This window comes from Marmota flaviventris, chromosome 10, assembly GCF_047511675.1.
Source record: "Marmota flaviventris isolate mMarFla1 chromosome 10, mMarFla1.hap1, whole genome shotgun sequence".
Classification (NCBI taxonomy): domain Eukaryota; kingdom Metazoa; phylum Chordata; class Mammalia; order Rodentia; family Sciuridae; genus Marmota; species Marmota flaviventris.
Window position 1 is genome coordinate 116158061 of NC_092507.1, and position 19326 is coordinate 116177386.

At 37.9% G+C, this 19326-nt stretch overlaps 1 pseudogene; it reads right to left on the bottom strand.

Annotated features, from left to right (window-relative positions):
* The window catches only part of LOC114079131 (T-cell surface glycoprotein CD1b-3-like), a 58583-nt pseudogene that overhangs the window by 13230 nt on the left and 26027 nt on the right, over positions 1–19326 (bottom strand).

Genomic DNA, 19326 nt, shown 5'->3' on the forward strand with positions numbered 1-19326 from the left:
CAATTACAATTCAAAAGTGAGTTCAGTTCCCTTGATTGAGAGTGAGGAGGTGTGGGGGTAAGGAGTGTCTCTGAAGGAGAGATTCCTCTAGAAAAGAGCCTACTCTCTTTCTGAATCTTACTCCATCCTATACACCATAAAACTGCAATCCTACTTTTGAGCAGGTGCTGTAGACCAGACCCTTATTCTTCAAACATTTCAGTCTTCTGCTACTTATAAACTGCTCTCTCATTGACAGCAACCCTGGTTTTTATTATCTTTCCTTAGAGATATCCTTTGGTCACCCTTTTCCAAAGTCTCTGATCAGGCACCCTCAGCTTCCTCACTCTTCCTCACTCTTCCACTTGATTCTTTCACCCTGTCTTATCATAATCCCAGCCTTCTCACACTACGTGCTCTCTCTCCCACACCATTCTCCTCTTCCTCATTTATTCTTCTCTTCCTCTACTTCCAACTCCTACCAATTTAGCTTTCTATGAACCTCTAATCAAGCAGAGCTTTGTCCCATTCCCTTAAACCTCCAAATCTTCTCCCTTTGGCTTCTATGGTCCTTTGCTTCCATTCATTCCATTTTCTTCTTCTTTTTTCTCTAATTGATTATTCTTCTTTCCCTGAACCCTTTGAGATACAGATAGCAGCAGCTGGTTGTGAGATGGGCTCTGCAGGGGACTTCATTGACTTCCAACAGATAGCTGTTCAAGGAACTGATTTCTGAAGCTTCAAAAATGAATCACGGTTACCATCTCCAAAGGATGGAAGAAAGTCCTGGTATTTCTGCAGACTACTCAATCAGAACCAAGCCATCACATACAGTGACACCTGTCCACTTTTCACCTTGTCTTCTTAAATGTGAGGCAGTCTCATCTCCAGAGGCAACCTAAGTTCTGTATCCTCTCCCTAAGAATTTTTCTCTTCTCAAATCAAATCAAAGATAAGAAGGAGACAAGAGAGGGAGAAGACAATAATGAGTGACATTTTTAGGAGATTGTCTACCTAGGCTGATGTGGAGCTGTGAACCTCTCAATCTACATTATGATCCTTGTCTAAATATCTTTTCTGACCTTTGCAGTGAAACCTGAGGCTGCACTGACCAGAGGCCCCAGTCCTAGGCCTGGACATCTGTTGCTGGTGTGCCATGTCTCTGGCTTATACCCAGTGTCCTTGTGGGTGATGTGATCATGAGGTGAACAGGGCATTCAGCAAAGTGACTTCCTATCCAACACTGGGACATGGTATCTCAGAGCAGCCTTGTATTTGGAGCTGAGGTGGTGGCAGGGCTAATCTGATATCTAACCAGGTGGAGCCTGCTAGGATTCTATTCCATTCAGAGTTAAAACTTGAATTTTAAAGTTCCAGAAGTCAGGTCAGAACAAGTCCTTCCAGTTGACATTTGCATGTATCAACAACTGATCAGGAAGCAGAAACAAATCACAAGTGTTTCACAAGGAGAACTGCAGGATGTCATCACCACAAGGTGTTCAGTTAGACAGCAATCTAGGAGGGCAAGGTGTCGTCCTCTATAGGGATGGTAAGACCTGGGAGCCAACTGAAGACGGAGGGAGGTGATCCTCTAGCAAAGCATGAGGGCCAGCTAAGAAATTTGAGATTTTAAGAAATTCTAGGCCCCCAAGGAGAGAAATTGGTTAATCCAAGGGATAGAAATATTTAAAATGAGGGATCTGTAGATGCAGCAAAAATTTGTGGGATAGATGGATTCATCTCTGAAGATGTATGAGAGAAAAAATAGAAAGAAAGCAGATTCGTGAGACAGACAAACAAAAGAAGCCAAGTTTAATTCAGTAATTCAGAGAGTAAATGGTAAATCAGGAGATGGATATAAAGCATCCTTGGTGCTCACTTGAATCTGCAGAACATCATAGTTGCCTGGGCTTGATCTTCTTGGCAATAATGGTGGCTCTGGTTCTTATATTTTGGTTTGCTTCTGACAGGCCTTGCATTCTGGTTTAGGAAGTGCTGGTGAGTTCTTTGTATCCATCTTTCCTGTTGGTCCCTCCTCCCCAGTGGTCTTTCCATTTTCTCTCTTAACTTTCCTTCTCCTCCCACTCCTATTCCTGCATTCTCCTCTGTTCTTGCCTCCAATTTCTGAACTTCTGTTATTTAATCTGTTCTCCTTTGGTTCACTTTAGACACACTGTGAAGTTCCCTGCAATGCTCTCCCCTCAAAGTGAGGACCCAGCATTCCCGGTGCTCATCACACACCTGAACACCTTGTGGTGATGACATCCCTCAGTTCTCCTTGTGAAACACTTGTGATTCGTCTCAGCAGTTGTGGATACATGCACAATGTCAACTGGAAGGACTTATTCTGACCTGACTTCTGGAACTTTAAAATTCAAATTTTAACTCTGAATGGAATAGAATCTTAGCAGGCTCCACCTGGTGAGATTAATTAGTGAATCATTAGATGCATTGAAGATGTCAGGTCCACCAGAGGTCCTTCCTAATTCACAGTGGGAAGCAATCTGTCACCCATCTGAGATCTCCCTGTATTTCAACTGTAGTTTACTAACCATACTCCTCAATCCCTATCCTCTATGGCAGCTGTGCTTGTTCCTTCCCCCTTTGAATTTGTTAGAATTTTGGGAGCAGAGCACATGCTTTTTTAATATTCATAACCCTGGTGAAATGTCTATCCTTGATAAAAATCTGTGATGAACAGATTTGTGAATTTGTTATATTCTCTCCTTTCTGATACCTGTGTTGTAGTTTGAGATATTTGATGCTTCTCTTATTAAAAGTCTTCTCATTTGGCCAAAAGAATTCACAGACTATCTTGGTTATATAATTTCTAATCTGATCTCTGGGTAGAAACACAAATTTGCTTCTTGCCACTTTTGTTATTCGTATAGAGAACTATTAGAATGAAACTAATCTTATTAGTCTAAGGATCCCAAACTAAAAAAAAAGAAAAAGCCACATGATAAGATGAAGAAGGCCCTTAATATTCAGTGTGGCTCAGGGTCAGACACTATCACATCAGTGCTTGTTACAAATGTAGAATTTGAGGACAGACCTTCGATTTACTGAATTATTTAAAAAATGGTTAATGAGAGTGTTGCTCCTCAGAGTAGAAGTACTGTCATGGAGAGGAATGTGGAAACACAGTATTTTCATTCTTCCCAGCAATTTTTTTCCATACAGTTTGCTATGGTTTAGATAGGAGATGTCCCCCAAAAGGTCATGTGTGAGGCAATGAAAGGATTTTCTAAGGTGAAATAATTAGGTCATAATAAGCTTAACTCATAGTAGGTGCATTATTTCACCTATTATTAACTGGGGGGGGGTAATTGTAGGCAAGAAAGTGGTGGCTGGAGGAGATAGGTCACCAGGAGATGTGCCTTTAGGTTTCTGTTTTGTCACTGATGAGCAGAGCTTCTCTCTCTCTCTCTCTCTCTCTCTCTCTCTCTCTCTCTCTCCCCCCCCCCCCTTCCTGATTGCTGTGTTCTGAGTGGTTTTCCTCCTCCACACCTTCCCATCCTGATGTTCTGTCTCACTTTGGGCCCAGAGCATTGGCCCCGGCCATCTATAGACTGAGACCTCTTAAACCATGAGGGACAAATAAACCTTTCCTCCTCTAAAATTGTTCTTGTCAGGTATTTTGGTCCTAGTGGGAAAAAACAAAACAAAAATCTGACACATTTACTGCAAACACTGGGTTAGTGACATGAACCATGTTCCAAAAGCAATAGAGGGCCAGGTGCCTGTGAGTTCCTGTTCATAATAATTTTGTTGACCAATGAATATATAACCTTATTTTATATGTATTTGGCTCAAACCTTCTTATTTAATATATATGCTTAGGAATAATTTATCATAAGCAGTATTTCTTTATACTGAAACATTGTATGTGAAGTGTCTGATCTGAATAATGTGTTTGTGAATTTCTTTGAGCTTCATTCTGACTGAAATGATGAATATCATACTTAAAAATTCTTTTGTCATCTCAAAAAATAACATTTTTGTTGCTTTTCCATAGCTTCATCATAGCATTATACACATTATTTTATAAAGTAGCCTCCACCCACAACTTGGAAAATTTCCTCTTTTCCCAATGTACTGTATTGTCGATTCATTAATATCAAACTCACAGCCATCAGCATTACAACTGTAACACAGATTACCTAAAACACTTATTTATTCTTTAAGCTATATCACAGCATTTTTGAGTTTAAGAACAGTAGATAGCACTTCTGTGGTATGTCTTGGGGTCATTTTAACTGACAAAATCTGTAACAAAGAGCACAAAAATGGCCAGGTATGGTGGTGCACATGTGTAATCCCAGTGGCTCAGGAAGCTGAGGCAGGAGGATTGCGAGTTCAAAGCCAGCCTCAGCAAAAGTGAAGCAAGCACCAAACAACTCAGTGAGACCCTGTCTCTAAATAAAATACAAAATAGGGCTGGGTATGTGGTTCAATGGTCGAGTGCCCCTGAGTTCAATCCCTGGTATCCTCCCCACCAAAATAAAAAAAATAAATAAATAAAAAATAAAAATAAAAAAAACAAACAAAAACCCCACAAAAATGTGGAAAACATGGCATTGAACAGACCATACAGATCTCTTTATGCTCATCCTATTGTGAGGAATGAAACCAGAAGGCAGGGCACCGATTCTTGTGACTTTCATAGGGAATGTGTCCTGCATGTGTCTCAGATTCGGCACAAATCCATGAATGAGTATGAAAGCACTGTGAGTATTGATTTGGAGCTACAAATGAATTTCATTGAATAGTCAAATTAGCAAATACAGATATCTTGATTATAGAGGTTGACCAATGACCCCAAATGCCAGTGTGAGTCAAGATATCCATGATTAAGTTCAATTTCTTTAAAATTCATAAATGGATCCAAGGATTCTTAGGCACTTACTGTACACTTTTTCTGCTGCAGGTACATATTGAGTATAAAGTAATGGAGAGATAAAAAGATCATCACTGGGTTCTGAGCTTGAAAATGTTGTCTAATAAATTTGATTTCCAGCTTGCTGACAGAACAGCTTACTTGAGTGAAACTTGGGGAAAGGGATTTAGCCTCATTTTGCTCAGGGAACTGAGAAGAGGGGACCCAGGGCAAAGGGAACATCCAGAGAGACCAGGCCTTGTAAGACATTTTCCCATAGTTTTCCTCCTGAAAACTCCATCCATTTATTCATTTGTTATGGTTTGGATGTGAGGTGTCCCCCAAAAGTTTGCATGTGAGGCCATGCAAGATGGTTCAAGGGAGAAATGACTGGGTTGTGAAAGTCTTCATCCAATCAGTGAATTAAAACCTGAAGTGGTAGAGTGTGGTTGGAAGAGGTGGGAATTAGGGCATGGATTTGGAGTATATATATTTGTATCTGGTGAGAGGAGTATCTCTGTCCGCTCTCTAATCACATGTGAGCTGTTTCCCTCTGCCACACTCTTCTGCCCTGATGTTCAGCCTCACCTCTAGTCCCAGGAATGGAGCCAGCCTTCTATGGAATGAGAAACTGTGAGCCCTCCAATAAACTTTTCCTCCCCTAAAATTGTCCTGGTCAGATCCTTTAATCACGGAAGCGCAAAGCTGACTAAGACATCATTCATCACACATCCAGCTTTTACTATTTGTATGACAATCATTCACTGAGAGTAGTTCCAAAATGTAGGAAAACTTTTGAAAAATGAAGTTATGATGAGAGAAGAGAAAACATGAAAAAATATGGGATGGGATGCGGGAGAGCAAACAGTGGCACACTTCAGTCTTTCTGCTTAGAATAGACATGCCTGGTTCCAATCTGCCCAGCTTCCAGGTCTGTTTGCCACGTTTATATTGCAGCCATTGGTTTGGTTGGTTGAATCCACTCAACTGCAGCAATCAGCTGAGGGCTCATGAGAACCCACCGTTGAGAAAGTGATAGGCTGAAGAATGGACCGGAAACCTGTAATTTAATATAATAATTATATAATTCTTACTTATTTTGTTCACAGGGATGAGTCTGGGTATGCATCTGTTCTAAGTGGCCCATTTTATGAGAAGCCTGATTCTTGTGTTTGTTGGTAAGAAGAAAAAGAGTTTTTTATTTTTCTAATACTGTTTTTTTAACACGTGATATACAAAGCTAGAAACAGTTCCAATTATTTTATCAGCACCAGAGGAGTGAGCCTGTTGACGAAATCATACAGCCAAAAAGGCAGAGACAACAGACTCACAGAAGAGTTTGTATTAAACTATATCAAAGGCTGAATGACCCATGTACTTCTCAGTCAGTTCGGTCATTCCATTTCCTTTATTTTTTCAGCTCATTAAGAATGTGTCCTCAATGGATGGCACTAGAGCAGATTATGCTAAGTTAAGCTAGCCAATCCCTAAAAAAAAATGCCAAATGTCATCTTTGATATAGGGAGAGCAACTAAGTACAGAGCAGGGAGGAAGAGCATGAGAAGAAGATCACCATTAAACAGGAACCAGAGGGGGGAGGGAAAGGGAGAGAGAAGGGAAATTGCATGGTAAAGGAAGGAGACCCTCAGGGTTATACAAAAGTACATATAAGAGGAAGTGAGGGGAAAAGGGGAAAAAAAAACAAGAGAGAGAAATGAATTACAGTAGATGGGGTAGAGAGAGAAGATGGGAGGGGAGGAGAGGGGAGGGGAGGGGGAATAGTAGAGGATAGGAAAGGCAGCAGAATACAACATACACTAATACGGCAGTATGTAAAAAAGTGGATGTGTAACCGATGTGAATCTGCAATTTGTATACGGGGTAAAAATGGGAGTCCATAATCTGCGTGAATCAAATGCATGAAATATGATATGACAAGAGCTTTGTAATGTTTTGAACAACTAATAATAAAAAAAATTAAAAATAAATAAATAAATTGGCTATAATTAGCACAAAGTTATTTGAACTTTAATGTACTGATATGAAGCAAAGTCTGAAACACTGATCTGCTCTTATCAAGATAATTTTCTTGTAATTGTTAGGTTTTATTACTTGGAGACACTAAGCCTTAAAAGAATTAGGGTTTGTTCCTGTTTTAAAGTTTTAAATGATTACTTTGCAACTGGTTAAACAACGGTTACTTAGGTTTTAACAATATAACTGACACCCTAAATATATGTGACTAGGTATATATCTGAAAACTATATCTATCTAAACCTTCTCTAAGTTTTATGTCAAAGTGTATAAAATGGAAGTTTATATATGTTTACCAGCAAGATAGCCAATAAGTGCTCTCTTTTATACATTGTATCTGACATAGAAGGATCACACTGTCATTTTAAGACCTGTCTTACATCTGTTTGCTTTGAATAAGTTAATTTCTGATCATTAACACTGTTTTCTATATGTATAAGGGATTTAAGGGTGCTCTTTGATTTTTGCTAACCCATAAAGACCTTTGATTATTGTTACCATACACCATGGATTCTAAATTGTACATTAAAATTAAACAATTAAATGTAAAGCTTAGGAGAGTATTTTGCCAAGTTGGTGATATCCAAACTAAAATTATCTATAGAAATAGTCTCAGTTTTGTATAGAAATAACAAATTTGGTTGGTATTCATTCATGTCATTTGATGGATAAAGTAATTTATTGTCAAGAAGTTATATACATCAATTTTGTGTTACTCTTCACATTGGAACTGGAATTTAAATGTATTTTTGGAAGGTAGTAAAGAAAGCCTGAACTGTTTTTTTTAAGGTGATGCTGTAAAACATGGAATCATTTTGCCATTTTTTTCTACAAAACTAAATATAAAGCTCTCTCAGCTTTTGTTTGATTCATGTTTCAGATGTAATATTATGTTGTGTTTTTCAATAGTCCCTCCTTACCTGAGATAAGGCTCTGCCTCTCAACTTATGCCATGTTAGAATGGCTCCAAAATAGGATATACTTCAGCTATTTTAAAGTTGTGTTCAAAAGATCAATTTTTGGTGGCCCTCACCACCATGTGGTGACAGTAGAGATTATAACAAAGTTTCAACATTTTCTTGTTATAATTTAAAAATCCAGTCTTAGGCTCTTAAATCATCATATAGCCAACATATCCATGCTAGCATTTACCATAACTTGTAGTTCTTTTCTTTTTTTAAAATAATTTTTATTTGTTTTAAATAGTTATACATGACAATACAATGATCTTGACATATCATACATTTGAATCAGATAGAATATAATTTCTCATTTTTCTGAGTGTACAGGTTGCAGAATCAGTAGTTCTTTTTTTAATTAAGTTGTAGATGGACACAATATCTTTATTTTATTTGTTTATTTATTTATTTATTTATTTTTATGTGATGCCAGGGATCAAATCCAGTGCCTCACACATGCCAGGCAAATGCTCTACCACTGAGCCACAACCCCAGCCAAAACTTATAGTTCATAAAGTAATACTTTCAAAAATTCACATAATATTAAAAATATAACAATGATAATATAGAAAAAAATTCAGGAGAATATATGGTCAGTAAAATCAAAAGTTATAACTATAGGAACCTAATTTAACATCTGACAGCCATGTTAAATGTTAACCGCCATTGTAGGAGATAAGTGTTGCTTTCTCATCCTGGGAGGTGGCTTCTGAGAAATCTGAAGTAACTTGAGACAGCACCTGTTTCCCTGACTCCCATTAGTGACCTACCCCATGGTACCATAACCCTAAGCCAATCCCGTGCTATTCCTACCTGCCTAGCTCTGACACAAAGGCCCCTGAGCCTTTCCCATAGTGCCACAACTACAACTCTGAACCTTTACCCTACAAAAGCTTAGCACCAGAACATCTGGAGTAGGGCTTCTCTCCACTCCATAGAGGGATGGCCTTTTTTTGTCAGCTTTGACAAATAAACCTTTGTGTGGATCTCTGCCTGGTCTCCACCCTTCATTTCTTGCCCACCTGTCTCAGACTTTCTCACTTTCCTTTCAATAACAAAAAGGGTCCCGATACTCTATATGTTGGCTACATGCGAGTCACAAATTATTAGAGGATTATATGATGGTTAAGGCAAATTCAGCTACATAAGCACAATCTAGAAGAAACAGATGAAGAATTGTTCAGAAAAAATGCAGCTTCCTGGTCCTGAGGCCACAAGGAGATTTCTACCATCAGTTTTTATACAGGGAAACCATTTGATGCAGTGAACCATATTCTTAGGAAAGTTATTTCGGAAAATTTTATGAGGTTTATAGGCTTGTGTGTTACTGTTTTTTAAATAAGATGATTGTATCAACCTGAAGCAAAAATTGGGAAAAGTGACTATACCACACAACCAGACCTGGCCTGGGGCAAAGCTCTCTCATGTTATACTAAATTTAAGGATAGATTTTATATTATTTAAAGGAATCTATAGACTACAAATTACCCATACAATTAACTTAAAAATTTTGACCAACAGGAACATTATGTATTTATATATAAACACATAATGTTCCTGTTGGTCTATATATATATATATATATATATATATATATATATATATATGTGTGTGTGTGTGTGTGTGTGTGTGTGTGCATTTAACATGTACATATTTTAGACAGAAAAAGTATTTAAAACAGGTATGAACTCCAGTATGAGAATAAACTGTCCTGAAAAACAAAACCAAAACATCCGTTGGTCTTTGAGCTATTATATCCAAATTGCACATTCATGAGAAACTTGCTCCAACTTTATAGGTATAAATGGATAGATGGCTTGGCAAATGGGCTGATATGGCAGAGAATACTGGAATGTTTTCCACTTGCTCTAGAATAAATCCTCCCCACCCACTCTTATTAGCTGAGCAGATTAAAACTACACTTCTCAGTATACTCAAAAAGAGAAAATTTTTCAGCTAGCTGTGCTCATGTGACTGCAGTCTGGTCCATGGAGTGTATAATTCCTGCAAATTGCTCTGAAGCTGTGGGAAGTGGGTGTGCTCATAACTTTTCTCCTTATTGCTGGTTAAAAGGGACTTTCTTGGAAAGGACTCTGTAACCATCTCCAAGCATGAGAAGACCTTCAGAATGAGGACCAACCATGGTGAAATGGGAAAAAAACAAAACGATCAACATAAAAATTTTCCCCAAACAAAAGGGAAAATTGAGAACCAAGTCCTGAGATAATGGAATACTCTACCAACCCTTTCTTACCTACTTCCTGTATTTTTACATAAACTACCAGTTTTTAGAAGATATTACTAGTTTGAATGTTCTGTCACATGCAGCCGAACCTAATGCTAAGAAATCCAGGATGTCATCTGAACATCAAGGAATGTTGATGGGAGGAGGAAAGATGTCAGAGTTCAAGAAGGTGCACTTTCCAGTTGTTTTGTGGCTCAGGATTCACACAGCATGAGTGCTGCTTCCCAGGGAGGCAGGTGACAGGGAATTCACTGACATTCAATATCAGAATCATAAAGACACAGAAATTTGGATGTTTTGTCAAAGGACTGGAAAGAATGTCTTGAGAACTCAGCCAGAAATGATGGGGGCACCGGTTCACCACTGAGGGGTGGGGTGACAGGCAGAAAGAGAAACAACTGTGAAAAAAATTGGGATGGGGAACCCATGGAGCAGAGACTTTCTGATCTTAACTGATTCCGAGGCAGGGCATCGGACTGGGATGTGAGACATGCTCAACTGGTGAGCGCAGAGCAGAGGTAGGGAGCCATCTTGAAATGGCCTTGAGGCCACTTTCTGTGGTTGAAGCCCAGGAGTTCATAACGAGCATTATCAGACTGTTCCTGCATGTGCCTGCTGTGAGATCTAGAGTGTGCCTGGCAGGATGCAAGTGAAATGGGCACAGAAAAGATTGTAGCCAAGGGGACCTAGGCTGGGGATATGAAGCAGAGTGTGGCTCTCTTTCTCTTTGTGTCTGGCAGTTCACAGGACTAGCCAGACAGAGTCCAGAAATTGGACAGGTGGGCACATTTGCACTCAGGTTCTGATACTGGGAGGCCCATATTTTGGGGCAGTTAGGTATTTAAGATCTGCAGAGATTTGGTTGCTTTGCTCTAAGAGTAGATCCAGACAACCAGCAGGGATCTACCAAGAAAAAGGGTAGGGGGGCTTATTCTCTGGAGAGCAGATACCATCCAGCAAAACTCCAAATGTAGATCAGAGCTCAACAACAGCTGTGAGATCTTTACATTTAGAACTCTGAATCAGCCCTGCCCTGGGAGTACATCTTTCTATTTTAAACAGACAAAACTCCAATTATCACTACTTCCCATTCTGTCCTACCTGACACCTCCTGAGAAGAAAAGCTTAGAGATATGACACCAGATATGGTTCCAGGATACTCCAGCTGGCAGCTTAGTGAGCGAGCAACTCAAAGAGGATGGGTTTAAAACCCCAGTTCTTGCTCTCCCTGAAGAGTATTTTGCCAAGGAAGAAACATAAAGTAGGACAGTATGGTATAGGCAGAGGACATTCAGTTCTGATCACCTCCGTGGAGACAGTCCCTTTGTTTTCCATCAAGATTGTGTTTGACTTTTTTTTCTTTTTTTTTTTCCCCATGGAATGTGTGTGTGCATTCTTACTGTGCTGATTTAATATATAAATAGATAGATATTCATCTTTTTGTCTTGTTGTCATCAAATTTTCCCTTTCTTTACCCATTTGTCATTTTGCCTTGTTTCAATTTTAGATAAAAAAATAATGATAATAATCAATTGGATTTCCTGGAAAATAAAGATATGGTGAATCCAAGTAAAAATTAATTTTAAAGTATCACCAAATGATTATATTGCATAGGGAAAAAAATGATCTCAAAGAGAGTGTATTTGAATTGAAACAGTAGGTCATAAAGAAAAAAAGAGAGACCATGGTCAGAATGTTTATATATACAGAAACTCTGGGACTCTTAAGAGTCTTTATGAAGTCTTTATGAGAGAAGAGGGAATAGAAATTACAGGTTGATGGCATTAAGAACCATTCTAGTGACACAATAGCAAAAATAAATAAATTAATTAATTAAATTTTAAAAAAAAGAAAAAATCCAAAACTTAGAAAAGGAATAGATATCCTCATATGTGTGTCATGTAGACTCCAAATAAAAATAATAAAAAATAACCTAAGACATATCATAACCAAAACATCTAACACCGAGAAAATGTTATAGTAGTGAAAATTTCAAGAGAAGAACATCAGATAACATTTAGAGATATACCAATAAGGCTCAATCCTGACTTCTCAAGTCAGACTCTGAAATACAGGAGGGTTTAGAATGAGATAACTCAAGCTATGAGAAAAAAAATAATTGCCAGCCAAGAGTGCCAGCAAAAAACAATTGCCAGAAATATTAATTTTCCTAGATAAGTATTAACTAAAAGTATTCATGACCATTAAATCAGCACTACAGAAAATATGTAAAGGTAAAGAAATACTAACTGCTACACACGGAACAAAAAAACAAATCCCAGAGCTCTCACATGAATGAAGCATTTCACAGCAATTAAGTACATGAGAATTAACAATGAATAAAATATATGAAAAAAAACCCAGAATAGCTGGAAATAATAACTCTGAATGTAAATGGATCATTCCAGGGATATAAGGTTGGTTTGATGTACATACATAAATCAATAAAAATAATACATCATATAAATAGAATCAAGAACAAAAAAAGATATCTCAATAGATGCAGAAAAACCTTTGACAAAATTAAAAACTCATTTATACTGAAGAGTGAAGAGTGATGGAAGAAACTTACCTCAACATGATAAAGTCTATATGTGACAAATCAAAATCAAAGGACACTTTAGAATATGGAAAGACCAACCATGTTCATAAATAGGCAGAATTAATATCTTCAAAATGGCCAGAGTACCAAAAGCAATCTGCAGATTTAATGCAATCTTTATTAAAATTCCAATGACATTCCTGACAGAACCAGAAAAAAAATAGTCCTAAAACCCATATGAAAGAATAAAAGACCCAGAAGAGTCAAAGCAAGTCTGAGCAGAAAGAACAAGACTATAGGCATCATAATACCCGATTTCAAATTATACTACTGACTTATGGTGACAAAATTGTATAGTATGGGCCCCCAAACAAATATGAAAGTCACTGGAGTAAAACAGAAGACAGAAAGACAAACTCACGTAAATACAGTCATCTGAACTTGGGCTAAGGTGCCAAATATATGTTGGAGAAATACAGAATTTTTAACAAATGACACTGGGAAAACTGGATAACCATATTTAGAAGAATGAAATGATCCCTACCTTTTACTCTGCACAAAAATCAGCTCAAAGTAGATCAAAGACTGGGAAATTAAACCATAAAAAGTGAAACTTCAAGAAGGAAAGATCAGCACAACCCTTCAACTCATTGAGGAACTGACTTCCTTAATAAGACTTCTAAAGCTCAAGAAATACAAACAGAAATTAGCAAGTGAGGTGACATAATTGAATTAAAACTTTCTGTGCAGCAAAGAAAACTTTTAAAATATGGTATGTCAAGAGCTTCGTAATGTTTTGAACAACTAATAATAAAAATAAATAATAAAAGCATGAAAACAATGCCCATAATATGGGGAAAAAAATCTTTACCAGGTATTCTTCCAGCAGGGGTCAATAGCCAGAATATATAGAACTCAAAAAAAATAACAAGCGAATGACCCACTCAATTAATGGGCAAAAGATCTATATAGACATATCTCAAAAGGAGAAGTAGAAAGGACCAACCAATACATGGAGTCCCCTGTGTTCCTGCTTTGCTAGGGAAACAATAAGACTTCTTTGTCCTTCTTTATTATTGGATTGGCATTGGGGACAAGAAGAGAGTTTTTTGTATCATTTGTACTCTTATAAAATCATATTTGGAGTCAGTGTAAATGTTTACCTTATATCCTTGGAAAGTCCAAGAGCTTTTGTCAGAGCAATTATGTCAGCTTTCATGTCTGATGTCCCCAGGGCTAAAGCTTCATCTGCCAGCACCTGTTGCTCTGTGACCACAGTTTATTTGGCTATCCACGGGCCACTCTCCATGAAGTTGTTCCCTTCTATGAAGAGGTCCCATTATGAATATGTGATAGGCTGACCAGACAAATCCGACCTGATGATGTCACCAAGACCTCTGAGGAGTCATATTTGCATTGCCCGTTACCATGTGCTGACAGCAGAGATGTGGGATGTAAGATGGACATAGTTTTAAGGTTATTGATATTTGGGTTGTCCAGAGAATGGCCTGGTATGGCTTCATATCTTCAGAAGTCAGATAATAGTCACCCTTCAGTTTTAGTAGGACTTCCTAAGGCACATCACAAAGGAAATACCTAAACCTAAGAGTTGGGCAGATGTTAAGAAAAGCCTTCTGACACACCATCCTCAATCTACAAGCTAACTAGTGCTAGAGAAACTCGAACACTTGAAACAAAAGCAAAACACAAACCAAGTTAACTGTAGAATAGATTGCTCAAGCACTCACATTATAAGCTTAGTAAAAGAGAAAGCATATTTCTTTCCAGGCCAAAAATGAAGTAACACACAATTCTCATTTATACAATTCAGTCTCTATTAGAATTATGACATCATTTGCATCAATATTATTTATCATCTAACATGTCTGCATTTGGGCAAAAAATTACTAAAACACATACCAAGAAAATCAAGCTTTGTTCAAGAAACTAAAATCAATAGAGTTAAAATTAGAAATGCTTCATATGTTGGAAAAATCAGAGGGAGTATTTTAAGTACTTTTGTTTAATATATTAGTGGTTTCAATGAAAAGGAAACATTCAACAACAGGAGGAATTTTAGCAAACACATGGAAGTTTTTACTAAATGTTAAATAATGGTTTTTAAAAAAGTTATGATCCAACTATCAGCAGTATTCTGAACAGAAATCCTGCAGGCCAGGGGACAGTAGGATGATATATGCAAAGTGCTATGGGGAAAAAAAAAAAAAAAAACTACTAACCAAAAATGCTTTGCAAGAAAATTTGTCTTTGAGAAGTAAACACCTTCCCAGACTAATAGAAGTTAAGGGAGTTCGTCATCGTAAGTCTGCATTATAGGAAATGCTGAAGGAAATTCATAAACTAAAACATAAAGTTGCCAATTAATAATATAAGACTCTGTAAAAGCACAACCTAGCAGTATAAATAATGCAGAATAATATTCTAAACACTCTAGGACTATAATGGTGAGATGCAAAGTAATTTTATCCATAGTGCAAGGATTAAAGGACAAAACCATTCATAATAACTACACCTAAAATAAACTGTCAAAGGATAAGTACAGATAAATGATGTAAATTCAGACACCAAAACATCAAAGGGGGGAGGCAAATGTGTAGATGTTTTTGTATGCAGTCAAAATCAAGCTTATGTCAGCTTAAAATGGACATTTAAAAAGGGTCAGACGTCTTAAGTAAGCACCAGGGTAATCAAAACCAAGTCTGTAGGAGAGACATACAACGGCAATGAGAACAAAAGGATCTAAAGTACCACCTAAGAAAATAATCAAATCACAAAGTAAAACAGTAAGAGAAAAGAAGAAGCAAAGCACAGAAAATGAAAGCACCAATTCAATGTCAGTAGTAACTGTTCCCTATCATTAATCACTTTACATGTAAATGGATTAAATTCTCCAATAAAAAGATACATATGGGATAATTGAATAAAATAAGAAGGGCCAACTGCACGCCATATACAAGAGAATACATTCCCTTTTAAGAACCCATGTAGACTGGAAGCAAAAGGATGGAAAAAAGATATCCTATGCAAATGAAAACTGGTTCTGAAATTTCAGCCCTTGTTTCAGATGCCCATTCATTAATTAGGACAAAGTTCAATCACTACCATCACCACCACCAAATAGAAATCTCACAGCTTTGCTATCAAAGAAGAAAGTTGATGAACTAACATCATAGAGGCTGCCATTCTAACTGTTGGGTGATCAGAGGGCTATAAAGGGGGATGCCAGAGCATTGTTATCAATATATTTAATTATTTTTTTTAACTAATGTCCTTAAAAGAGCTGTTTTTCCAATTTTCACATCCAGAGTTTCTTTATTCTTGTGAACAGCAAACAAAAGGGCAAATAGCTTAGAACAGGAAAAATGTTAATATTGTTTCCACTGTAGTTGCCAAGGGGAAGAGAGAGAATAGGAAAAGGAGGGGAAAACAAAATCTCAGCTTTGGAAAAATCGCCCCCCCCTTAAAAAAAAGTGGTCAAGCAGCAAGTGTCTATTCAAAGCATAAAGTGGACCATGTTACATGAAAGGGATCCCTGCTACATTTTCCCCACTGGTAATGTCTATTTTTTTATTTTTGTGGAAAAAGGTTTGATGACATTTCCGAACTGCTTGCTACTGAGAATGGGCAATGAAAGGGGTCCCTTGAACGGAAGAGTCTTAACCTGTTCTTAATTTTTCTTCTGGGCTTTTATCTGAAAGAGATAAAGAGGTGATTTCAAAGTTGGTAGAAACTGCAAGAAGCATAGGCACGTTCAGCAATTAATATTTGACAGACTTATTGTACATACTGCTTTAATGTAGCTCTTTCTACGATACCAGACTTTTCCCTCTCCCTCAGACTACCCAGAAAGGTCTCCCATATACTAGTTTTATAGGGGCCAGTTTAAACCCAATTTTGAGCTCTCCCCTCTCTGGAGGAGAACAATAAAAAACACATTATCTCACTGCAAGTGGGTTTCTTGGTAGAATAGAGTCACTTTCTTTTTGAGGTAGGATTCATCTCTTCCATATTCCCTGCGTGTTGGGGTCTCCAGTTTCCATAACTTGCATTGTATATCCAATGCTTTGCTTACTTGTGAATTCACATTTGCAGTCAAATATGGTCAATTGTCACTTTGCTTTGGGGAGGGGTGTCTATATGTTGGGATCATCTCCTTCCAGAGGATTTGAGTTATTTTCAAAAAATTTTTTCTTCTGGTGCAATAAGATTCACACACACCCCCAGAAGATATATACCAGAACAAACAAGTATCTGAAGTTTTCCATGACATGGAATATTTGGTGAGATCTATTTGCCAATCTTCAAAAGATTTTATTCCTACATGTTGTGTTCTTTTTACGGTAGGCTAATTTTCAGTCTTCAGATTATTTCGGGTGCAAAATACGCTCTCTTGAGTCACCATCAGAATAGTGCGCTGGAGGCACAGCCCTCAAAATGGGACTTGGTGAACTTTACCAAGGCATCCCTCCCATAATGAAAACTCTCAAGGAGCACCAGACCAGTTCTTCAGGCAGGAAAAAGAACACATGGGATTTCCATCTTCACTAGGCAGTGCCATCCCAGGAGTCAAAACTCTACTCTTTGACATATTTATCATCCTCTGTCACTGCCCATGAGACTTTTATTCAGTTTCCTGAACAGGGCAGTAAGATGATTGGAAATAAGACAAATAAACGTAAATATAGAGATGGCAGGATCTAGTGGATCAACAAAACTCCTGATAGAGAGATGGGCCACTAGCAGGCTCTGCTTATTTATGACATAGGTTTAAACATCAAAAGGAGTTACTGTGAGAAAGCTTCTTCAAGATAAACAAAAATAAGGTTGTGAGCAAAAACAGCCCAATTAAAGCTTATCTGCTATGCCCATATCTCTTCTACCTCTGGGCACCTGGGGTTTGAACTCAAGGCTATTGAACTGATAAATTCCATGACAGACACAGAATTTTTCCTCTAAACAGAGGCCACCTCAAATGGGCAGTGTTCTCAGCACCTTCCCACCAGATGTTACCAAAGAAGGTGTCACCTCTGCCCAGGACAGTTCAAAACAATGATTCATTCATGTCTCCCAACAATCCTCCTCAGTGCAATGAAGTTTGTATTTGTCTGATTCAAGATGAGGTATTAGAGCCTTGATAAATCATTTGTTCATTTGTTCTTCACAGTCATTTTGGTTGCCCTAAAAGAGATCTTAATATTATGGTCATATAAATGTCCATCTTTGAGTGACCTGGACAGTATATGGTTGCCACCTTCTTTGGATTGGCCACAGTCTACATTAATATCAATATTTTGAGGGCATGCTTAAAGCCCTTATTCTAAGCTCTGAAGATCCCTCCTTCTTTCCACCTGTGGGTGTACGATCATGAAAGCATATTTTGAGTCAGTGTAAATGTTTCACTTCTTCTCTTTGGACCAACTGAGAGCTTTTGTCAGAGAAATTAGAACAACTTTCCATTCTGATGTTCCCAGTGGCACAGTCTTAGCTTCCAGCACCTGTTGCTCTGTGACCATGGTACTCATCTTTTCACTGACCATTGTCCAAGAAGGTTTACCTCTGGGAGGAGGTCCCACTCTTGCTGTGTAATATGCTTATCAAACAAATCTAAGCTCCAAGATCTCTGAGTCTTCCTATTATATTGGCCCACTGTCACCTCGTGGTAACAAGGCCGCTGGATTTTAAGTGGACTTGATTTTAGTAGATTGGGGTTTTCTGTCACAATGATTTTGTATCTTTCATATTTTCAGCTTCTTCAAGTCAGCCAGTAGCTACCCTTCTCTTCTAGTTGAAATAGAACTTGGTAAGGAACAAAAATAGCAGTGGGTTGTTCTAGGGTATACTTCTCATTCTCTTGTAGTCAATCACAGGAGCATTTGTTGTCTGAAATCAGGAGATCTATCTTCTTGACACATGATCAACCCATTTTGACAAGTAGGCTAGTGGTGGTAGTAAGCTTCACAAAGCTTGAAAGAGAATTCCAAGGGCTGTGCCGTGCTTCTCATGCACATGTATTCTGAACTTTTATTGTAAGTCAGACAGGGGCTAAAACAGAGGCTGTCATGAGATTGTGTTTTAATATCTCAAAGGCAGGTTGGCGCTCTAGGGTTCAAATCAAGGGCACTGGTTTGTTTCTGTTAAGGCCTCATACAGGGGTTTAGCTATTAATTCAAAATCAGGGATCCAAATATGGAAATCCTATCATTTCCAGGAACCCACAGAACTGGCTCGGGCTTCTGGGTTCTCTAAGGCTAACGACAGTCTCCTCTGATCCGACAGCTAATTTCAGTTCCTAGCCTGATCTGTAATTCCAGATAGGTTACTTGTTGTTTACAAATCTGAGCCTTATTTGGGGGTACCTTATAATCCACATGAGGTGAGGTGGCTAAATACAATGATAGTACTGGAAAGGCTGTGTTCATAGCCAAGGCTAGCGATAAGCATATCATCCACATATTGCAAAAAGGATTTCTTTCTTCTGTGATAACAGATCAACTTTAATTTCAGCACCTGATGGTATGGATATGCTCTATAAAGGTCATGGGACTATTGTATACATTCAGTAAAGTGACACTGAGCAATACCACTTAGTATCTCAAAACCAGGAATGTACTTTTGAATTGCTTAAACATAATCCACAAAAGTAAAAAAAAAATCAGAAGTCATCCCC